Source organism: Bombus affinis, chromosome 3 (assembly GCF_024516045.1).
Source record: "Bombus affinis isolate iyBomAffi1 chromosome 3, iyBomAffi1.2, whole genome shotgun sequence".
NCBI classification, from domain to species: Eukaryota; Metazoa; Arthropoda; class Insecta; order Hymenoptera; family Apidae; genus Bombus; species Bombus affinis.
The window spans coordinates 17564642-17585864 of record NC_066346.1 but is presented as its reverse complement, the minus strand read 5'-3'; the positions used below and the strand labels follow the sequence as shown (position 1 = coordinate 17585864).

Here is a 21223-nt window from a genome sequence, read left to right as displayed (position 1 = left end):
AGAACCGACCGCGCGAGGTTACTCACTCGAAACGAGGAAACCGTAACGCTACGAATTGCTCGTAACGATGCCGGTCCGATCGGAACGTTGCTGCTGTTGCCGCGAGTTAATAGGCAGAAGCGATCACGCTATAGACAAGGTAATATCGCGCGGAAGGTATTCGCGTTGAAACCGCTCCGAATGACATAACGGGTGGCGCGGAGATATTCGGCTATACATATATTCTCAGACCGGAATATAATGGCTTTCCTCGAATTAATGGAAATCGATTTTAGGAGCGCGCACGGTTGCCCGAATGCAGCTTCCTATTAGAGCGCAATCTGACGTGCGCGGGGCACGCCAACAAATAATTAAAATCTATCTTCCGCTATCGGCCGTTCCTACGCTTTTCGTTAATCGAACAACCCAGTGGTACCGACGATGTCATCGCCGAATAATAAATTCGATTAACGACACGACCCGAATAATCCCACTTGTCCGAATGCTCTACTTAGCGTTTATTATCTCCTCGATCGGACGAATTACCTTTCTTTTTCTTTTCTCAATATTGGCCTGTTCGTCCCATCGAACGAATAAAGAACACAACGATCTGTCACGACATCACCGCCGTTGATAATTGGCATTGCTTCCAAGCCGAAGAGAGACCTCGCTACGAAACACATTAACCCAATTAGAGACGCGACAATGACGGATCACAGTTTCCAGAATGATATCCTTATCGACGAACAATGTGCCCGTGGTCGGTTGAATGTCGTCACGAGATTTCTTTGATCTCCCGGCCTGTTCCCAAGGCGATCGTTTTCTCCATGAATGGTCGCCGTGCTTAAACGGCTAGTACGCCCGTTAAGTAAAGAGCAGCGAATCTTTCATCGTCAGTTCCTTTTCATTTCTTCGCTCCTTTTAACTCCGGCGAGCTATTACCGCGACGTTTGCGCTCTGAAAATCGTTGAACGCGAAGTCGCGCTCCTAACTGATTCTCCGTGGCGATGTTAACAACGTCGCTCGACACGCGTTAATTCGCCGCGACGAGAAACTCTTGGCCGGCACGGCGGATGCGTCTCTGCGAGCTCTCGGGTCTTCGAGAATGCGCGGAAAAATAAAATAACGACACCCGGCATCGAGAGTATGCAAAAAGAGGCGGAGAGAGTGGCTATCGACGGAGGCTAGCCATTCTTTCGTGGCGGCAGGAAATGAAAACCGGCTCTCTCTAAGGAGACTCGACAACGGTACACCGGCGAGCATATGGCGAACGGAGAAGCGATTTCCATGATACGCGACGATAATGCCGCGTGTCTACGTGTGCGCGAGATTGCGCGTACGCTCTATCGATTATAGTGCTTACGAAGAATTGCGCTGCTTCGGAGAACACGGTCGTTTCCTTCGCGGCAACGTGTACCGAAAGTACGAACTTCGAACCAACGATATTCTTCATTTATTAACAACCTCTTTGTGTGGGAGCTTTCTCCTACACGATCTCCTAAACGGAAGCAGCCAAGAAGAAAGGAAAAAAGGAAGAGTAGGCCGCGGCGCATTTCCGACCGAAATGCACGAGGAACGTTAGCCTTTGCGTCTTGACTGGGACCACTATTATACCTCTTAAATTAATAAAGTAGCAGCTAATGGTCGTGCAGTAAAAGTTCTCGTGATTCGTTTCTCCCTGGACATAGAGAACATAGTTCGTTTCTAAAACTTTTACGAAAAAGATAAATCTTCTAGGCACGGGCAAAAAGATTGGAACAAGAAAGTACTTAATTAACATGGGCGCTCCAATGCGTAGATATTCCAAGAATATTTCGGTGAAAGCAGCGCGCAACGAAACGTCCGAAATTTATAGTGAACGTTCGACGAGCGAAGGAATACGTTGCCTTCCAGCGGAAAAAGGCGACTCCGGGAGCTGCGTACGAATATAGCGTGTAATAGACGGTGTTGATTCTCCTATACGGCACGTTCATTGCCGGAAACGGAAGCTCCACCTTAGTCGCTGACTACGACAACGTTTGTGTGAACGTACTACTCGAAGAATGTCGCGTACTGACGTACATACATACTTGAAAATCCGACCGTCTATCGAGCTTTGACGTAAATATATATATATATATATATACATTTACGTCGAGCCATGAACTGTTTCGATCTCGCTTCGATTAATCGCGACAATTTGACAATTCCGAGGATAAGATTACTCGGATAGAAGATTTAGTTTAGCTGTTAATCGAAGCATTACGCGATCGTGTCGATGCGTTCAACCTTCCGACGAACGAGTTTAACGAAGCTCGAAATGAACCAATTAAAACGCGTCGACGGTGGCTCGAGTGAATCGAGTGTAAAAGGTATGTAGTCGGTTGCGTAGACACGTGCTATTCGAGGCGCCAATTAATGAAGATGTACGACGTGTATCTATGACACGATGCCAAATGGCACAGGTACATACTTCGGACACGTCCAGGCTTTCTTGGCCAATGAATGAACGCCCACGCATTTCGATGCCGCGCGAGAAGGTCAACGACCAGATGAAATATCACGCGAATTGTAATTCGACGAAAATGCAATTGAGCACAAGGCCGCGTTGCCTGTCGCTGATTCGATGCCAGCAAGCTCTATCGCGCATCCGTTCTTCGTCGTCGCTGTTAGATTTAGAAAGCTCTTTTGCCGCGGATTCGTTTGACACTGGCCGATTTACTCGACGCGCGTTGGTTCGTCAGCGTCAACGTAGGTGGCCGATCCAAGAGTGCATCTCCTGCTTTCTTTTATTCGCGATTCTTCATGGACGAAATTACTTTTTGCCAGTCTTTGCGCGACCATTCTCCTCCAAACGATTTCGCGTGTGACGCGATGACAAGAAGTTAAACAACGTAGGTACACTGCACGTTTTCGAGAAACGATAACCGAATAAACCGTTAGAACGCAATACATGTCGTTATACACGAGTTTCGATCTAACGTACACACTCTGTCAAGATATCACGTAGATAAAGACAAATCATGTGTGCGTCGTGTAAAGACGTTAGAAATTCACCGAGCATTTTCTGCAAGCTCTCCATTGGCCATTTCAGGCACAAATATTTACTCGCACCACGGTAAATCGAACACGATGCTATTTGTTCGGATTACTTTATCGCGTTACTTAATCGCGCTTAACGCGACGCACCAACACCGCGCGTGTAAGAAAAATTATCCCCGGCACAAACCTATCGCCGCGTACTGTGCTCTCTCTGCCAACGAATTTTTCTTTCTATCGCATAATCGATAGACGCGCGAACATACAGAGCCTGACGAGCTGATTCGATCAGAAAGGAAATCAACGACGTAATTACTCATATCCCAATCACGGACGATCCAGAATCGTTCCATTGAATCGGGTCATAAATTACGAATCAGACCGAGCGGAGGACCTTCGTGACTTCAAAGCACCAACGACCGCTAAATATTATATTATTCGACGCCGGTTCCGGCGACCTTAAACACACGGTCCACGCACTCACGAATCATGTAGACATCGAGTGCCGAGTCCGGCTCTGACCTGCCATTTTAATACGGTTAAACCTCCACTTCCGAATAAAAGTTCATCACTCGCACGAATCCCTCGCATCCGTCGGAACTCTGGGCGGCTGGCGCCCGAAATTATTTTCAGGATCGTGCGCCTCGGCATGTACACGCGAAAACCTACAACTCCGTATCGAGACGGACGTGGATCGAGCACACGTCGTCGCTGCTCAACGAAAACCGGTGCACGTACACGCGGAATGTACTCGTACAAATACGCGAGCCAACTCGTGCGCGCACATACCATCCCGGGAAACGCACGTTCGCTTCCCGTCGAAACTTTTGTCCTCTCGAAACCGACCATCGATATCTCCTTCCTCGCACGTGCAAAATATCGTCGTCACCGTGTGCCGCCAACCTATCTGTCATCCCCAATCGAGAGTTCGACCTTCGACGATGCAGGCTTGATTCGTCGTCGGTGCACTCCCGCGTTCGCCAACCACGTCGAGAGAAAGTAAATTTTTAAACGTCCTTCTTTGGCGCATTCGCGTCACGAACGACGACGCATAGTCGATGAATTTTTCAGCGAATATGCATGACCATTTCGTCTCCTAGAGATCGTCCTCGCATTGGACCCGTAACGTCTCTCGTGCGCGATTCCGGGCACGATCACTGTGTTCTAAGTACATTAATCGTTGCAGATTTTACTCTCAAGGAGAAACGAGGGCGATTGTTTGCCGTGCCACAATTGCTCCGTAAATTCTTTACGCGCTCGATCCAACTCTCTCCATCTGAAATGCGAAGCACGTGCAAGTGTACGATGGAATGCACGCAGCGCACGCATAATTAAAGTCCGAAACACCTTTACTTCCTCGACGAATTCGAGCAACGACGGATTTTGTCTCGCTGGCGGAGTAATCGCTTATCTACGTGTGTAACACGGCCGAACGTAATTTTCAAGCCACGACTTTGCCTAAAAGGCTAATGATAGGTCGTTTATTGTGGCCAACGGGTAGAGCCGTCGTTGTTGTTTCAGCAAGGCGGTAAATCACCAGTCTCGCAGCAATTAAGTTCTAATTAAGCGTCACGAAACGTTCTTCGATGTTGATTTCATTCATAAGGGCACGCACCACGCGAGCACCACGAGACTCGTACACGTGGAACGTGACTACGATCTTATATAGGGTGTACCAGTTACGTGCAAGACTCGAGTTCACTCACGTACTCGCGTCTACGACGATTCAAACGATTTGCGAACGAGAGGGTGGCGAAGCTCGTACCTAGACCCACCCGGATATAAAAGTTTACGTCGAAACCAGGAACCAAGTCGCTACATTCGAGGAAACGTTTCCATCCTACCACGAGCATTTCGCTGATCTAACGGAACTCGACGACAACGACGAGATCCCATAGACAAAGCGAATTGCACGTTAGTACCTCGGAAGTTAGTATAGTAGAGGAAGTTAATATACTCGGAAGTACCATTTCTAAAACTCTGGCTTCAAGTTTTAACGAGCTTTGTACCTTTTTTAAAGAGGAGGAAACGTCGTGTCTCTAATTACAGAGGATAAAGGTGATCGAAAGTCGTGACTCGACTTTTAAAAACAAGCACAAGCCCGACGGTCGACGCGTCAATTATATTAGGGGTTGATTCGCGTGGAAGAAAAGCATTTGGAAAAGCCGACATAACTCTCTTATCGCGTGCAATTAATTCCAGGAGCCGGCGTCGCGGCGTCGCCTGCGTGCGTAAATTACGCTCTAAGAATTTTAACAATGAAAAAAAGATCCACAGAAAGAGGAGATAATCTTTTTTAGTATTCAAAGATTTTAAGTAACGTCGAATGTTAGGCGTCATTGATTTAAATGGTCTACCAGGCGGTGCGCGAGGGATAGATGTAAAGTCGTTCATTTAAATAACGTCCATTTTAATTTAAAGCGGTGCATCGTGTTTTTCAGCGTGAAACTCGTACGAACGAATGCGTCAAAAAAGTTAGACAGATGCGTGTGCGTTTTTAAATAACCGAAAGTGTCCATTGTTTTAGGCACGACTGGCGATGAAAAAAGGGAACGGTTCGAGGGATCGATCACTCGTCTCGTACGTATCGAACGGAAGAATTATGTGAATATTGTAAAACGTGGCGTCGTGCCACAGAAGAAACGAGCAACGCCACGCATCTTGACCATAAGTGAAACTGAATGGCCGCATTTTGTCGGGTCGTTTAATTCACTCTATGCCATTCTTCGAGCAATTAGTAGCATCGTACGAGTTCTAGCGGCGAAGACCGATGGTACCGTGATTCGTATTTCGTTGTAGGCAAGCGTACATGAACGGGACAAACGGAAACGAGCATTTATCGCAAGGAAAACAAACTCGTTAAAATCTAGCCTGGAATATCGATGAGACGGATCGCAAAAACTAGATTGGAATCCGCGAGAAGGAAAAAAGCAGATTGGTCGGCTGTGGTGAATTCTCAATTGAAAACACGCGGTTACAAAGGGAAGAGGGAATATCGGAAATTCCACCGTTTCAACACGGTGATTCGTTTAAAGTAAGAAGGCGACGCGCACCTGCGATTTCTTGCCAAGAAAAATAATTCCGCTCGACGGTCGACGTGCTCGCCCGTTTCGAATTCAATAACACAAGTTAAACGACATAGTCGAACGATTCCTCGAACGCGTTTCGAAACCACGCGGGATAATAAAAATGGTGGAGATTCGAGCGGTTTACTTTATCTGGCAGGATGGCTCGAAGTGCAATAAACGACTCGGCCGCGGACCAGACCGTGCGGTCTCTCGTTCTCCTCTAGCAAAATCGTTTATCCGTGGCGCGGATGCCTCGAAATCTTTCGGTCATATCCGACGAAATTCCAATATACGCTGCTTTCACCGATACACGTGTATAAGGCTTGAAACTTTGCAGCATTGACTTTGCAACGTGACTTTGTACCTTTTATCTAATCGTGGATCAGAAAACTAAAGCATTCTTTCGCTGGATTTTGTCACGGTTCAACGACTAATTTCCTAATCTAAAACCTCTAGTATCGGCCATCAGCTATCCAAGTCTTCGAGTATCTAAACGACTTGGCTCCGATTCCTTGTTTTCCAAAGCATTCCATAAATTCTTATGAGGGGCTGGCGACGAATGGCGGTCGAACGACGCCAAAGTTATCGCTAATGCTGCCGCGAGCCATTCTCCAGGAAAAATACCATACATTAGGCAATTGTCGACCGCACGACCAACAACTACGTATCGCGTTAGATCGCGATACAACGATCGCCCGAAGGATAGTCGAAAATTCGCATAGACGGAAAGACGAAGATTCGCCGCGAGGGTTATCCGTTGGACGCTTTTCGCGGTGGCAGCATGAGGACGTCCAGCACCCTGTGGCAAGCTGATACGTGGCGAATTACGTGTTTCTATCGCTTCGGCGTCGCGACGGTGCGCTAGGAGGGTCGGTGCTTTCGTATTGATTGTACGTCGGATGATTCATGGGGTTCTCTCCACCGGTAGCCACCCCCGCAATATTCTAAGCCGACACGACCAACCCCATGGCTCGAAGCTTATCCCTATGCAGAGGGACACGGCCAGGAGACAGCGTATTTAGGGGAGATACTGGCAGGAAAGGCGAAGGACACTGGGTTGGGCCGCTTCGGTTTCGTGAAACAATCACCGGCTGACTCATTAAAGAACCAAAATCTAGAGAGACCACGAATGTCTCTTACCAACGATGACTCCATTCCTGAATCAACTAATATAGTACCAACGACGCTATTTATCGATCAAATATCTTTCAGAGTGAAAAATTCTCCGTGGCTGTTGCGTTTTCCTCTGTCCAATTTCGTCTCGCCTCGTCTCGTTTGTCAAAGCGTTCGAGATTTTCGGATACCAGCACAACAGGTTTTTGGGACGAATCTGGACGAGAATACAGGCTGGAGGTACGCGCGTGTACGAGAGACAGGGCGCTCGTAGCACATCTGGCCGCAGATTCAAGGCCGGACAATCAACTTTGTATAGAAGAGGGACCTCCCCCTCCCGACGTTTGCGCCGGTACATACGTACACGATTCTCGTATGATATCCAAGGACAAACGCTTTCCCCAATGGCGTTATTTATAATCCTTATATCGTGGTGGAAGCCGAACATACATTCTCGGTGTACGAGACACCGAGAGAAAGGGGACACGGGAGAGGGTGGAGACGAAAAAATCAGACAAGGTCGCCGTACGCGTGCTATCACCGTTAACGCGATTCCTTATTGTCTCTACTAGAGCGGATAGCATGGGACTTCAGAAAACCCTGCGAACTCGGGTCAGTCACTTTATCGATTCTGTCCCCCTCGTTTATCTGTCTCAAATATCGAAGGCAAAAGTTCGACTGCGAGCATGTCGCGAACGCGTTCCGAACGAAATTCAAAGATCGACGGATATCCACGAACGAAATCCAATGTCATCGTGATCTCTCTCGGCGAGGGTTTCTACGATCGTACATCCCTGTCGCTCCTACTTAAAATGTAAATATATACGAAAGTGTTTGTATGTTTGGAGATGATAATGCGAGGCTAAGCAAAGTTTCCCACTATCCAGTACTCGAGCTCAAGAGTTTCGATAAGCGGCTGTAAATAGTACATACTCGGTAAACTTTGAACTCGTTTTTGAAACGAACCAGGGAAAGAAAGAGCGAATCGATCGCAAAATCTTCGTTGGCAGAAGTTTCGGCTCGACATCCCTCCGCTGTTCCGGTATTCTTTGGCTTCGGTATAACGTTACCACAAAGGTGGTCAGCGTGCCACGGTCGAGAACAGCAGCCGTCCGCTGGTTGTTTTATGCATTTTACCGATCAGGTTGTTAAAAGTTAACGCGTTGCCTCGGCTCACCACCAGAACAAGAAAGATTTTGAAATATTTCGCTTCGTAACGCGTGTCTAACGTACGCTCGTAGCAGCGAGCATAGAGAGCTGGTTCCGACAGAAAAATCCACGAGACCTTTACGAGACGATACTCGACACTCACGATCCTCTTTTGGCTTAATCTGCAAAGATGATCTCCGTTCGTCGCTGGATCACGCCTTTTAAAAGGGAGAGATCGTTCCTCCACTCGTTGAATATTACGCAGTCTCCCACGATGTTCGAAAAGACGTATATACACGACACTGAAATCTATCGAGTTGCCTGCGTTTCGATCTTTAAGCCATTCTATCTCCGTTGGAACGACATTTCTACCGTATTACATACTTTAAAAAGGAACGGATACGTCACCGTGTTAAATTACAATTTCTCGCGTTTGATCCGCTTTCTTACTTACGGCAATAGTCGAAGCGAGGGAGACTGCGATTCTCCGAGACATCCGTCTTTCTACGAGACGTCTTCCAACTATGTATTACGGACGAACAAAGCTCGAAACAAGATTACGCTTTGAATTACACGCCGAGTTCGGATACCAATTCATCCGTGATTACCTAATCTCTGGCTGGGAAGTTCTCGGAACGAACAACAACTTGGAGAAAAAGACTTCCTAGTCATGCGAACTCAACCATGCTCGTGGTGCAGCTTCGAGAAAGCTGAATCGGACACCGTCTGATCTCACCCGTCAACTAAAACTTCTGTTCCAACTTTGCTAATTGGCTTTTTACTTTATACGACGTCAGCTTTAAATGTTCGGTGAAATTCTAATAATCAACGCTATAACTAATAATTAATACTCGATAATGATTCTCAGTAATGATTGCATCCAGGATCTCGTTCGATCACGACGACATACCGCTTTCGTGAACGAAAGTCGCGTCGAATTGATCTCGACGAATTAGACGAGTACCGAGAATAACTGACCTAGGGCATAGGAATCAAACTCGTTGGTCTGTTCCAAATTATCAAACCACTAGAGTAGAATAAGCATAAATCGTAAACCATAGCGCTGCTAAAAGTATAACCGCAAGAGGAAGAGAGCGAGAGAGACGAAAAGAGAGGAGAAGCGGTTGAAGCGTTGGTTTTAGAGGTTAAGCCGCTCGTACGGTGTTACAGAGACGAGATCACGCGTTAATTCGATACTTCCTGCTCGCTGGACGAGACGAGATTTTTCTCGAGGATTTACTCCGCGGTGCTTGAAAACCGCGTGCTGCTGGATATATTCCAGGGAAGCCCTGTCTTAAACGACATCGTTCGTCTACGGTCTACGCCAACGACTTGGTTCGCTGAATTGTCTGCCATTCCACATTTCAACGTAAATTTCCATTCAAGAAATAAAAAAAGAAACATAGGCTCGTTAGAGGCGGCGAATAAATTCGTTAAAAGGCGGAGGGAGTCGCGCGGACGTAAATTTGTAGGTCGGATAAGACCAGGAAGCGAGGGATTTCGAAAGCAAAGCCGAACGCGAAAGAAGGCTCGGCTCTTCCTACCTATACGCAAGATTACGCATATTTGTGGCTCAAAGGACCGTCAGGGCCAGCGGTTCGAGCAACCTTGCAAGCAACCTCCAGCAGGTATACACGAGTGAAACGCGCCGATGCCGGGATAACCGGTTTCCGCGATGTACGTTTGTCGAAACGCCTTAATTACCAGGACCTCTGCTCGTCCTTTCGTCTCTCTTTCTCCATCCTTGGAGCATCGCAGGGACGTATCCCGCGATGCCGTGTGCCCATGCTTCAACTGGGTCACGATAGGCATCGGCAACTTCTTTCGAAATCGAGTAACTGCGTTGAAACGTATCACGGCCGATATCGAACGGTATCCACCGTCCAAGGCCTTATGGAAAATACGTGTTTTCGACATCGTTCGACTTTTCAGCTAGATTTTCATCTGCCAGTTATTTATCGTCGTTTAAAATTCATTAGGAGCGCCATACAACGAATTTAATCTGGCAAAGTGCAGTAGGAAAAAATTACGCAGCTCGCGTACTCCGAGATACCTTCCTAGTTATTGCATAAAAGGAACACGATCTGTTTTCGTTAAATTATAGTATACGCGCGTTGGCAATGCCAACTGAAGCGGGTCGAAGGTGATCGGAAGGAGGTTGAAAACGGTCAAAGCGGATTGGAATAGATTGGTACGAATTGAAGCGAGTAGGTAACGAAGACGAGCGCGCGTTACATTTTCGTGTTAGAACAGATCGATGCAATTTCATCAACGATGTTATGTTCAGAGGTCCACGGAGAAACGGCTGTATCTCGTCTACTCGATATACAGAATACGTACAACGTTCACCAGGTCCCGTGAAGCAGTTTACCGTTTTCTCGCCAACCGCTCCACTACAGCCAACGTCTGGTTCGATCCTTTCGTTGAAGTTTCCTCTCCCTCGATTCTCGACGTAGAAAACGGTACGATATCTGCTCTCTCGGTCGCTCAGCCCCGTCCCTTTTTCCTCTATTCCCTTCTATTCACGCGCTCGCTACACACAGACACCGACACAGATTATCGGTCGCCGTATGACTCACTCGAATAGTGGCGTACTATAGAGGCAGTCGCCACGGCGGAACGAGCTGCTGCGATAATCCATTCGACTCTCTGTCAACCAAATAGAAATACAATTGCGCTCCGCGTGCTTGGCATTTGCAAATCCACGCGTTACTGTATCCGCTGCGACGAAGTTGGTTTTCCAAGCAGAATTCGACCGCGCGAAACTACCCACCCAGTTTTGCCCAAAGTTGGAAACGAAATATGCCCGATCATCGCGAACTTTTCGGTGGTCGCCTGCCTAACGGTATCGGGTAACGCACGGCGATCTCGTTAATGTCAGGAATGCTCGATGTTCCTACGAATCGTGAGCGAATCGTTTCACGGGACCAGTCTGAAGACGCGCAGATTCCGCGATGCCCTGTCCATTCTAGATTTTCCATCTCCACCATGTATCTTAACGACGTAGGTCATGGAGGCCAAAGAAACACTCCATTACACCGTATCTCCGTGAAGGAATTACTCAACCGAGAAAAACACGTCTCGCGTTCTCTAACGCTGGTGAACGACGATACGCGCCGTGTCTGTATATCCTTCGAACAAGTCAACCACGGAACGCGAACGAAACGAGTATCGAATGAATAAAATTCGCGATAAAATTCAATGTAGGTCTATCGGAGAAGATAACGAAGTCGTGTCCCCAGGTTGCTCCGGAACGAGAATCCTCGTTGTGCCTCTAGTTCCAGCTAGATAAACGAACGTAGCGCTCGCTAAAAAATAGAAGGACGGCAAAGTTCGAGGAAAAGCGGAACGAGCTTGGGTCCGAGTTGAATGTATCGGTAAACGAACGTTCGCGAGTCCTGTGCAAAATACCGTATGCTCTACTTGCGAGTTATGGTGGTCGGAGTTGCGAAAATACGAGACTAACGAGGAGGGGAAAAAATAAAAAGCTCTCGGCCAGCACAAGTTTTAAATGTTGCGCGTTTACAAGCACAGAGGATACACATTAGGCGTGTCTCCCCTGAACCCCGTACTCAACCGAGCATGGCGAAACCGGAACCTGAATATATATCAGCTCGGTCCCATTTAGCCTTCCATCTCGCTTCAGAAACTAGTCGAACGTAGCTGCCGTGAAATGGAAATCCGCCCGCAGACCTCAGGGGAGTGTCAACCAATTTTTATCGCCGCCTTTTTATCTCTCCGTGCTTTTTATATTCCCGATATGCTCGAATTTCTCCATCGCGAGCTTTACGACCCTGATTTTTCTTCCTCGTGTATCGTGCGAAGTCGAACGCAGAGCAAACGGTGCAAAGCGTAAAAAAGCTGGTGTGGCTGCGATACTTTTCGAGGATGTCGGTCGAGTCGGTTACGAGGGAGGAGGCACGCGGTGTCGTGTCACGGTAAAGGGCACAGTACCACAGGGTTAAATACAACTCGAATCGTTTCTCTCGAATGGTGCTCGTACGTCTTCGTGTTGCCCTTGTAGTCACGCGGCACCGCGTGCGATACAGCCTTAACCTTAACCTCGAACACCGACTGCACACCATGCTACGCGCTAGTACTATTTTAAGGTCTCGTTTTAACTCGACTCCGAGAAACGGTGATACACAACGCGCGTCTTGCACGCTCCTATGCGCGGTTCCATATCCCAACGGGACCGAGGCACCGCTCTTCGCGCAACGTTTCATTAAAAATTTGTCAAGCTTGAAGCGCTTTACCCTCGCGGCCTACTTTTGCTCCTCCGGCGTAACGCTCTTCCACGACTGTGAGGAACTCCACTTTTATCTATTTCCTTAATAATAGATAGCAACGATAGATGCAGAAAATTGAGAAGGTACGTTGGACGCGGAAGACTCGTAACGAACGATCGAAACGAACGGCTGGAGAGAGGAAGCAACAGCGCTGGTCGCATCGATCGTACGCGATTCGAGTGGAACATCCCTCGGCGAAGCTTCAATCTGTCAGCGCGTCACTCTCACGACGAACGGAACTTTAACCTTCACCTTGAACACGCCCTCCGTGCACGGAAACTATTTTAGGGTGGCGTGCTACCCTGAAAGAGAAACGAGTACCGGCAACGCGGCTGCGCTCGTACAGTCTAATCTTAACGTGTTCCACGAGGCGACTTGATCGAGTTAAAGCAGCCACAAAGGACGAAGACATCGCGCCATAATCGTGCCATTGTACTCACGTTTAACCAGCCAGTCGTTTATTCACTCGCGAGAACGTTGGAAAAAAAGTAACGACATCCCACGGTCGCGCGGAAATAACGCGGCTAGATTACCGTGGGTGTTTTGAATGACTCAGAACCGATTAACGCGCCGGTTCGTTAGCGGGTAATTCCGCTAACGGAATAATAAAATATGATTAAACGTAAATTCAGTGTCGTCGCGTGTTCGGAAACCTGTCGGAAAATTCAAATACATGGATTGGACGCGTGCGGCCATCGAACACGAACGGCTACCGAATTCAGCCGTATATGTTTGTACAGCTGCGTACAGCGTATGTGTACCGATCGCTTAACGAAGGAAGTGTTTCGACGATCCTGAGTATCGATATTCGAATTTCGTAACTGGAGTACGAGAGTCGATTTTTACAGACTCGTTTATTACGAGACAGATTAATTGCTCTCGCGTAGGCCGTAAAAATGTTCCTCTTAAGTAAATTAATCACGCGAATCGAGTGGAACGGACGCATCTGAAAAATCGCGGTCGATGGAAAAGAGAGAAGCTGAGGACGATATCACGGTGTGGAGAAAGAAAGTGGAAGGGAAGCGAGATCGAGGAGGAAAATAATCGAACGAGACCGTACGCGAAATGATTTATAACGTGCTCGAGGTAGCGTTAGTCACGACGCGAGCAAAGCAGACACGATGCGATACTGAGATTCGATATTTACGCGGCTACGCTCCGCCATTATTCAGTTCTTCAATTATTACATAGCCATCGACGTTAGGCCATCAGTCCGACGATTCGTTCCCGTTTCTGGATACTTTAGGCGGTCGAGAGTCCATCCGGTCCGGCCCATCGCCCATTGCGAACCCTAGCGCAACCGAATAATACGGAAACACGTGTCGTTTCGGTGCATCCATGGAAAACAAATAAGGGTTTCGCTGGGACAACGGTGCTTCGCCTTTTACTATCGACCAACCCCACTGCTTCGATCCATGAAATTCGAAGCTGTAACTACATTTTCCTACCTAATGGCATAGCACGCCGTCTCGGAACGAAACATACGCGAGTGCAAGGCCATGGCAACCCCTCGATCGCCATCATTGGAATACGATACATCGTGCTCGTCAGCGTTACAATAAAAATACTGCCATGTTAACGATAATACGCGGAACGAATGCAGAAAACATCTATCTGCATGAGGCACGAGCCATAACGAGTAACGACGTAAGACGTAAGAGGAATGCGACGCCGTAGAACGGTGCGATCGCATTAGTTGAACCAATTAACGTAATTAACTGTAATTAATTAGAAGCAAAAAGGGACTGAATCGGAGACTCGTCGTAGCCATGGCATTGTCGGTTCGGCGAAAGCGGCGCGCGATTCCGCGGGACGCTGCCAATCGCCACTATCACTCCCACCGTTTTTGGAACTTGGAATTAAAACGAACAATTGCACGAATCAACGGCCGCGTTCTCTTTGTTCTCGATGGGATCGTTGCACGGAGAGCGCTCCACATTCGCAACGATTCCAATGGATAAGCCGCAATCGCGATATTTTCGGCCGCGTAAATATTTTTACCACGACGTCCTTCTTTTCCCACGATTTCAAAGAATTTCATACGAACGATAATAAACAAATTTTAACTCGGTCCATACCGGTTCCATTACCGGAACGCCAAATCCTCGCGGAATCGTCGAAAATAGGACGTCCGGAGCGAGATACAACGAGAGCTTAAGAATACGGACATTTTGCCAATCTTTTCCTTAACGCACGGTGATCTGGTAATCTTTTTTTCTCAGTGGTTCCATGGTCGTTGGCTGATACGTCGAAATGAAAAGAGGAGGCAAGAACCAGAGGGAGAATGGTTCTCGTAACCACATTATCACGGATTTTCCTGTCGGTTCGTGGCTCGTCAACGAGGACGTGGCTTAATCCATTATGTAGCTACTGTGTTGGCTCTTCAAGGCGGCTTTTCAAGCGTCGCGCACACAAAGACGCGCTTGCACACCCACTCCCGGCGCGGTGGCCTCTTCTGCCCGTCTATCGTTCGAGCAAACAGTGATATTACCCGGCCAACACGACGACCACCACCACAGTCAACGACAGTACCACGCTCGCAAGAAACGCGAAGTCCGCTTTGCGTTCGTCGAGATATTTCGTATATTTCGGTTCACAAAACCAGAATGGAAGCTGCATACAGAAATAAGAGAAAAGGTGATGCGCGCATCCACTCTCACAACGACTCCACTCTCGTTTCTCTGTGGACTTGACTAGAGAAAAAAGTCGGTATAAAAGGAAACGCTCTATCCTGCTATTATGCTATACCAATACGATGTACCACGTTTCATTCCTGTTTACTCAAAGGAGGACGCTCCGGTGAAACGATTCCGTCGATCATCGGAATCCCCGAGATACGTAACAGGAAGGCACGAAGCATGCTGTGGCTGTTGTGGATCTGCCTCGTCAAGGCTAGGCATCCAAACAAGATTTATGCTCGGCAAGGCAAATACAACCAGCGTCGATATGTTTCGACCACGTGTTCGGATTATGCAATAAACGTGACCATCCTTTCAGAACGTGTCGTCGAATCGTTTCTACTCTGGTTTTCGGTCTCCAGTTACTTCTGCTGACAAATCATAATCTCGAGACACAAGTAAAGATAGACGTAAGACGTGCGATCCGCGTAAAGGAACAGAATCGTAATTGCATGTGACGTACGATTTTGAAGTGGCGGGGGCTGTGGAGAAGGAGGAGATGATGGTCGGAAACAAATTCTGACTCTAAATTCTCGAGAGGAGGCAAAGTGAGAGCACAGGGGAAAAAGCAGAAAGAGCGAAGTGACGGTACAGAAGCTAGGAAGCTTTTGTACGTTCGGCATCGAGGGAGAGAGAAGGGAGAGAAAGGGCGAGGCTAAGCCGAACTAAGAATGCGGGGGAGAGAACAACGTAGAGAGTAGGGCACGGATGGCGAACAGCTGCCAGGGTCTATGGTGGCCGTTTTGTGTGAACGTGCCCCCATAACCCCCATACTCCCTCCTTGCCCCGCTCTCTCGCTCTGTTGCTCCTACAGCCACTGGAAGCCCTCGTGTATACTATACAGTCATCCATCTATCCCTTGCTCTCCCTGCTTTGCAAAGAATAAAAGCGCGCTCGCGACGCACGTGGAAGTGTACGCCCGCTGTTAATCTATGTGTCCAATCGAACCGAAAATCTCCACGGAAAATATTTCTCCTAAAGGAAATCATCGTGGACGAGCATCGGAAGGACAGCTCTTTCTCCTCAACCATCGGGCCAACAATCGCAGGAGGAATCGTCTTACAATGAAGAACGTCACGGCGAAACATCGTTGACGAGCAAAGAATTATACAATGTCATCCTGGCTGTCGTGTTCGTGAAAAGATTGTTTCTAGTTTTCCAGAAGCTACGCTTGTCTCGAAATATCGCGCATCGACGATGGGTCATCGAATCGAACGTGAACATGATGAAAATCGTCCATCACTCTATGTATCTGTCTATCTATCGAACAATCTATGAGAAAGGCAAAAGTATTACGACCGTAAGTGTTAGATAACAGCAAGCGACGGCTGTATCGCGCGTTAGGGCAGGGATATCAGCTTCTTAACGCTAAATCAATGCTCTTCTCGTCAACCCTCTTTTTCCATTAAGGCTTTGCCATGATCCAATCTACTCGACGCTGGCTACCGAACGACAAGGACGATTAAAGGACCCAGTAAACGAGCACTTATCGCATCGTCGACTAAATGAAACGTAGCAGTTTGGAGAATCGATCGATTTCTCGAAAGCGTCTGATACCCGATTTACAATTTTACAAAAGACGAAGGGAAGATTATTTTGTAACAATTCCCTTTTTGGAAGGGACAGAAGTAAGAAAATTCTTCGAGGAATAATTTTATATTCTTTTAATAAACGTGAGTTTTGAACGTTAAATTTTTGTTGATGCGAGTGACGCGATAAATTATTATAACGCGATATCTCGACAACCATGGAAGCACCAGTATGTTGGCGAACACGATGGAGACACGCAAGAAGAAACATCGGAGCGCGTCGTTTTGTTCGGCAACGGTAACATTGTTGAAACATGAGAAGATATTGTCCACTTGACAACGGAGCCATGGCTTGGAAGAGAATCACTCTGGGTGCACGTGATGCCCAACCGATACACGCCGGCCTCTCTGCCTTTTCGTTCTGCCTCTAGAAGATCGTCGATGCCTCGTGCCCGTTCGACAAGTTCTTGATACGCAAGCAAAGTGTCGTTTCGGGAATCCACTACTAAACTAAAATACCGGTCTGAATCGTTCATCGTACAAAAGAATTTCGAGCAATTTCGTGGAGCAATCTGAAACGAGAATCGTAGACAAAAGACAAATGGAGCGAGAAGTCGAATAGAGTCGAAAAATAGTTAGGCGATTGTTTCGCGAGTTCAGTCGCTGCTCATCGCGCACGGTTGAATCTCTTCCTTTTCTTTTTTCTTGCACGTTGAAATTCCAACTCGGATCTAAAACGATCGAAACGTTTCGTAACGTTCGCCAGGTAGGCAGCCGAAGAAGGAGAAGAGGAAGAAGACGACGAAGAAACAAAGCAAATGGAGAAAAAGAAGGTGAACGGAGAACGGGTAGAGGGGGCCTACTTCGAGAAGTAGGAGGAGGAGGTGATGGTGGTGGAGGATTGAAATGGACGAAGGGAGGTTCGAGAAAAGGCAGTCCTCGGGGCTCCTTGTCCCCGACGTTTAATTTCAGGCAGTCGAAGGAGCTCGTAACATCTCCGCCGTGTTTAATATCGAGAAGAGGGCCTTGGGAAGAAGATGCCCGTGATCAACCCAGAACCAGTTCTCGCGCCTTAAACGGACGGTTCTCACGCATTTATGGCCCTTCATCGCGCTTTCCATTCGACCTAATTGCCGCAATCGAGCTCCGTGAGAACCACTGTCTCTCGTGTACCGTTTTGCAGGAAATTGGAATACCTACATCGCGTAATCGCGCCAAAATCGAACCGCTGTTCCAACGATTCGAAACAGTTTCGTTCAAAAGACGATAACGAGACACGACAAACGACCGGTTATTTAATAAGAACGAAGAAAGGGAAACAATCATCAAGTTGTAGAGATTGCGGTAACTACTATCAACGATAACGCGAGACAAAAGAAACTAGAATTGAATAGTGTTTATCGCGTAACAATGGTTGAGAATTACTGCTCGTTACGAGATACGATCGTTTCGTGATCAATAATACGACCGTACAACCGGTATAAAAGAAGGCGACTCGGTTAACTTGAACGTTAATGAGTCATTCGAGAGTTGTGTTTGACACGTATCTGATACTTAATTACATCGCTCTACCGAATAGCGTTAACTTTTAACAAATTTACCGGCCGTGTAACAAATTGCTCGTGTACGACGAGTCCGACTTTTCCTGGTCACCGTTTTCTTTTCTTCTGGTTACATATTTCACTACGTAGTCCTCGCTACGCCTCTACTCGTCGGCTATGAACGCCACTCTCGAAACGTAAGACTGGAAACCGAGGTTTACGCTAGCGGAACAAAGAAAGTCAATGCCGTGACGTTTCCACGAGCTTTTTTACGGTTTACTCTAAATCCCGTTACGCGAGATTTCGCCTCGATCGCGCTGAATTATTAAAAAGAAGCGACAAACCGTATCGAAACCGGGTCGATAACCGGCGCTCTATACGTCCAATCGAACAAAGACCGACGTTCCACGTAAAACCGTAATCTCCGAACCGACTCTCGTTCGTCGTAAAGTGACGAGAAAATCGCGACTATTCGTGCTTGACCGCTCCGGAATATGAAATTTTATTTCATCGTCTGCGCTGCGTTTCTCTGATCGCGATCGTTCCCAGTTAAGGAAGAATGTACGTAGCCAATTACCACGGACGAAGGAAATACTACCGTTTAATCGGATCATCGTTTAATGCGTAATCGGAATGGTATTTAACCCGTTCCCGTATACCAAATCACACACTCATCACTGATTATAGTTAAATCAGCAACAAGTAAAAATTATATTCTAACCGAATATCTGTTTTCATTTGAAACTTTATTTCACTTCATAAAAGAATAAATCGAGCAATGTAATATAATATACGATAGTCATAGCCATTGTGTGTTAAATATAAATAGTCAAGTTTAACGAATATAGCCATAAGACAAATAAGAAGGCAGGGAATTCACGCAACATTGTATCGTAATTTGATAGCTTTATCGTTATTTCGGGTTTTTTCTTCGTCGTACGATTCCGTAGTCGAGGAGTACCCCAGCTCGCCGACACGAAAGTCGTCGTCGAGGAAAAAGAAGGTATACGCCAGGGGATAGAGAGGATACCACTCGAATAGGAACCGGAACTCACGGTCCGTGCTCAGAATCGACTACACGATTGCACATGTACAGCCGTGCATACGAATCGGATAAAAGAGAGCCAGAGGAGTTCGTAGGAGCGCAACGGGCGGAGAGAGTTTATCGGCTCCGTCATTGATTTCTTTGTCGCGCGAAGATAAATCTCCGTATCATATCAAGGGAAGAGAACACGCGCGCTCGCACGAACACGCACCCATTGGTCATTGAAGGCGAGTACTTTCAAAACCGTAGAGACCAAATCGAAAATCGTCTAACAAGTCGTGACCCAACGATTGATAACGGAGACTTTCCATCTAGCGAGCATCGCGATGTTGCACTGCCGACTTTACAGTCTATCGCATTCGTATAAACACTACCGGCCTTTTAACTTACCGTGCCGTTATCTAGAGCGAATCTCCTGCTCCGCGAATAATTCGACGTATGTACCGGTGAAAAAGGAAATGGACGCACTGGTTCTTATTAACACTGTATAGGGTGGGATCGCGAAAGGGGGCGGGGAACTATTTAGATATTTCGAGACACAGCATACATCAGGATCTTACTGATGTAAACTTAATTCAATGGTGTTTTGCTAGCTCGAGGAAGAATGTTCTATCTTTTCGTTCAACGACAGGCCTGTAACTCTCTTTTCGTTGACCTAGCTAACCTTGAATCGAGCATCTTCCTGTCGTAGATTGTACATATGTATTAAGAATGCGAAAGAAAAATACAAATATTAACTGTAACATATAATGAAATAACAGGCGAGTTTAAGCCTATGACGCAGTGTCGCGTTCTGTAAAACCTTTTGTTTTGACACGATACATGTTTCGTACGAGTTTACGGGAGAAATGTGTACGATATCGTAATATCGTCGAACGAGCAAGAACAAGCTACGATAAGGAAATCGAAGGGATGCATAACATAGTAACGTGAATATCTATTTCAGTTAATATCCATCTTAGGCATTTAGTATTAGTCGGACATGTCGGTTTGTATTCGTTCTATCGGTCTCCAATAACGAAACGAATTCGGAAATTTCGGTAACATCAAATATCGCGTAATTCGTGCAAAAGACAGGAACTTGACGCCGCCTGTCAACGAGAAAACATTTTATACCGCGTTCTGAAATCGCACCGATGCCGAAAGTAAAAAATTCACAAAGATATATATGTACGATGTTTCAAAATTCAATAGAACAAACTCTGATACGTTCTTTCAGAGAACACTACAATCCACGTGCTACGAAATACGTTTTCGTCGAACCGGCGTCACCCGGCGTCACGCCGTGTACCAAACTTTTGTTTCAAGGTCAAAGTAAAGTGAATCAACGGGCAAAAACTTATTTATCGGCAAATAAGATACACCAGAAGTTGTAGAAATGTTTTCACTTACCGTTAGCAGCGAAATATCCTGAAGAAATTTGTCGAAATACGGATCCCAAGCACTTACAACAACACTTCACTCGAGTATGCCGGTCACTGCGCTTGTGCGTTCAAATTCTCCAACCATGAGCGAGATACTACTGCCATCTTACGTGACGAGAGGTCGACTAGCTTATCCACAAAGCCTGTTCTCAAAGGCGGCGGTTAATTCTTATTCGCATGAAAGGGAGTAATTAATTATTTATTTAAAAAAATAAGCAACGATTTATTTAGGAAACTTAGAATAGTAAAACTTTGTAAATTTAATACACTCGTTTTTTACTTTAACGTAATTTAACCATAAAAGCGTTCATAACCTTATGTTAACGAGACTTACGCGTTACAATTTGAAATGCTGGACATTTTTATTAAGAATTATTTCCCCAATTGAAG

General features: G+C 46.7%; 1 protein-coding gene across 1 annotated transcript in view; it reads right to left on the bottom strand.

Annotated features, from left to right (window-relative positions):
- LOC126914267 (A-kinase anchor protein 200-like) overlaps positions 1-20951 on the bottom strand; it is a 60956-nt gene extending 40005 nt beyond the window's left edge. The window contains exon 1 of the mRNA XM_050717968.1: positions 20802-20951. The gene's annotated coding sequence lies outside the window, so the exon portion shown is untranslated. The remainder of the gene's footprint in view (positions 1-20801) is intronic.
- Positions 20952-21223: the final 272 nt, after the last annotated feature.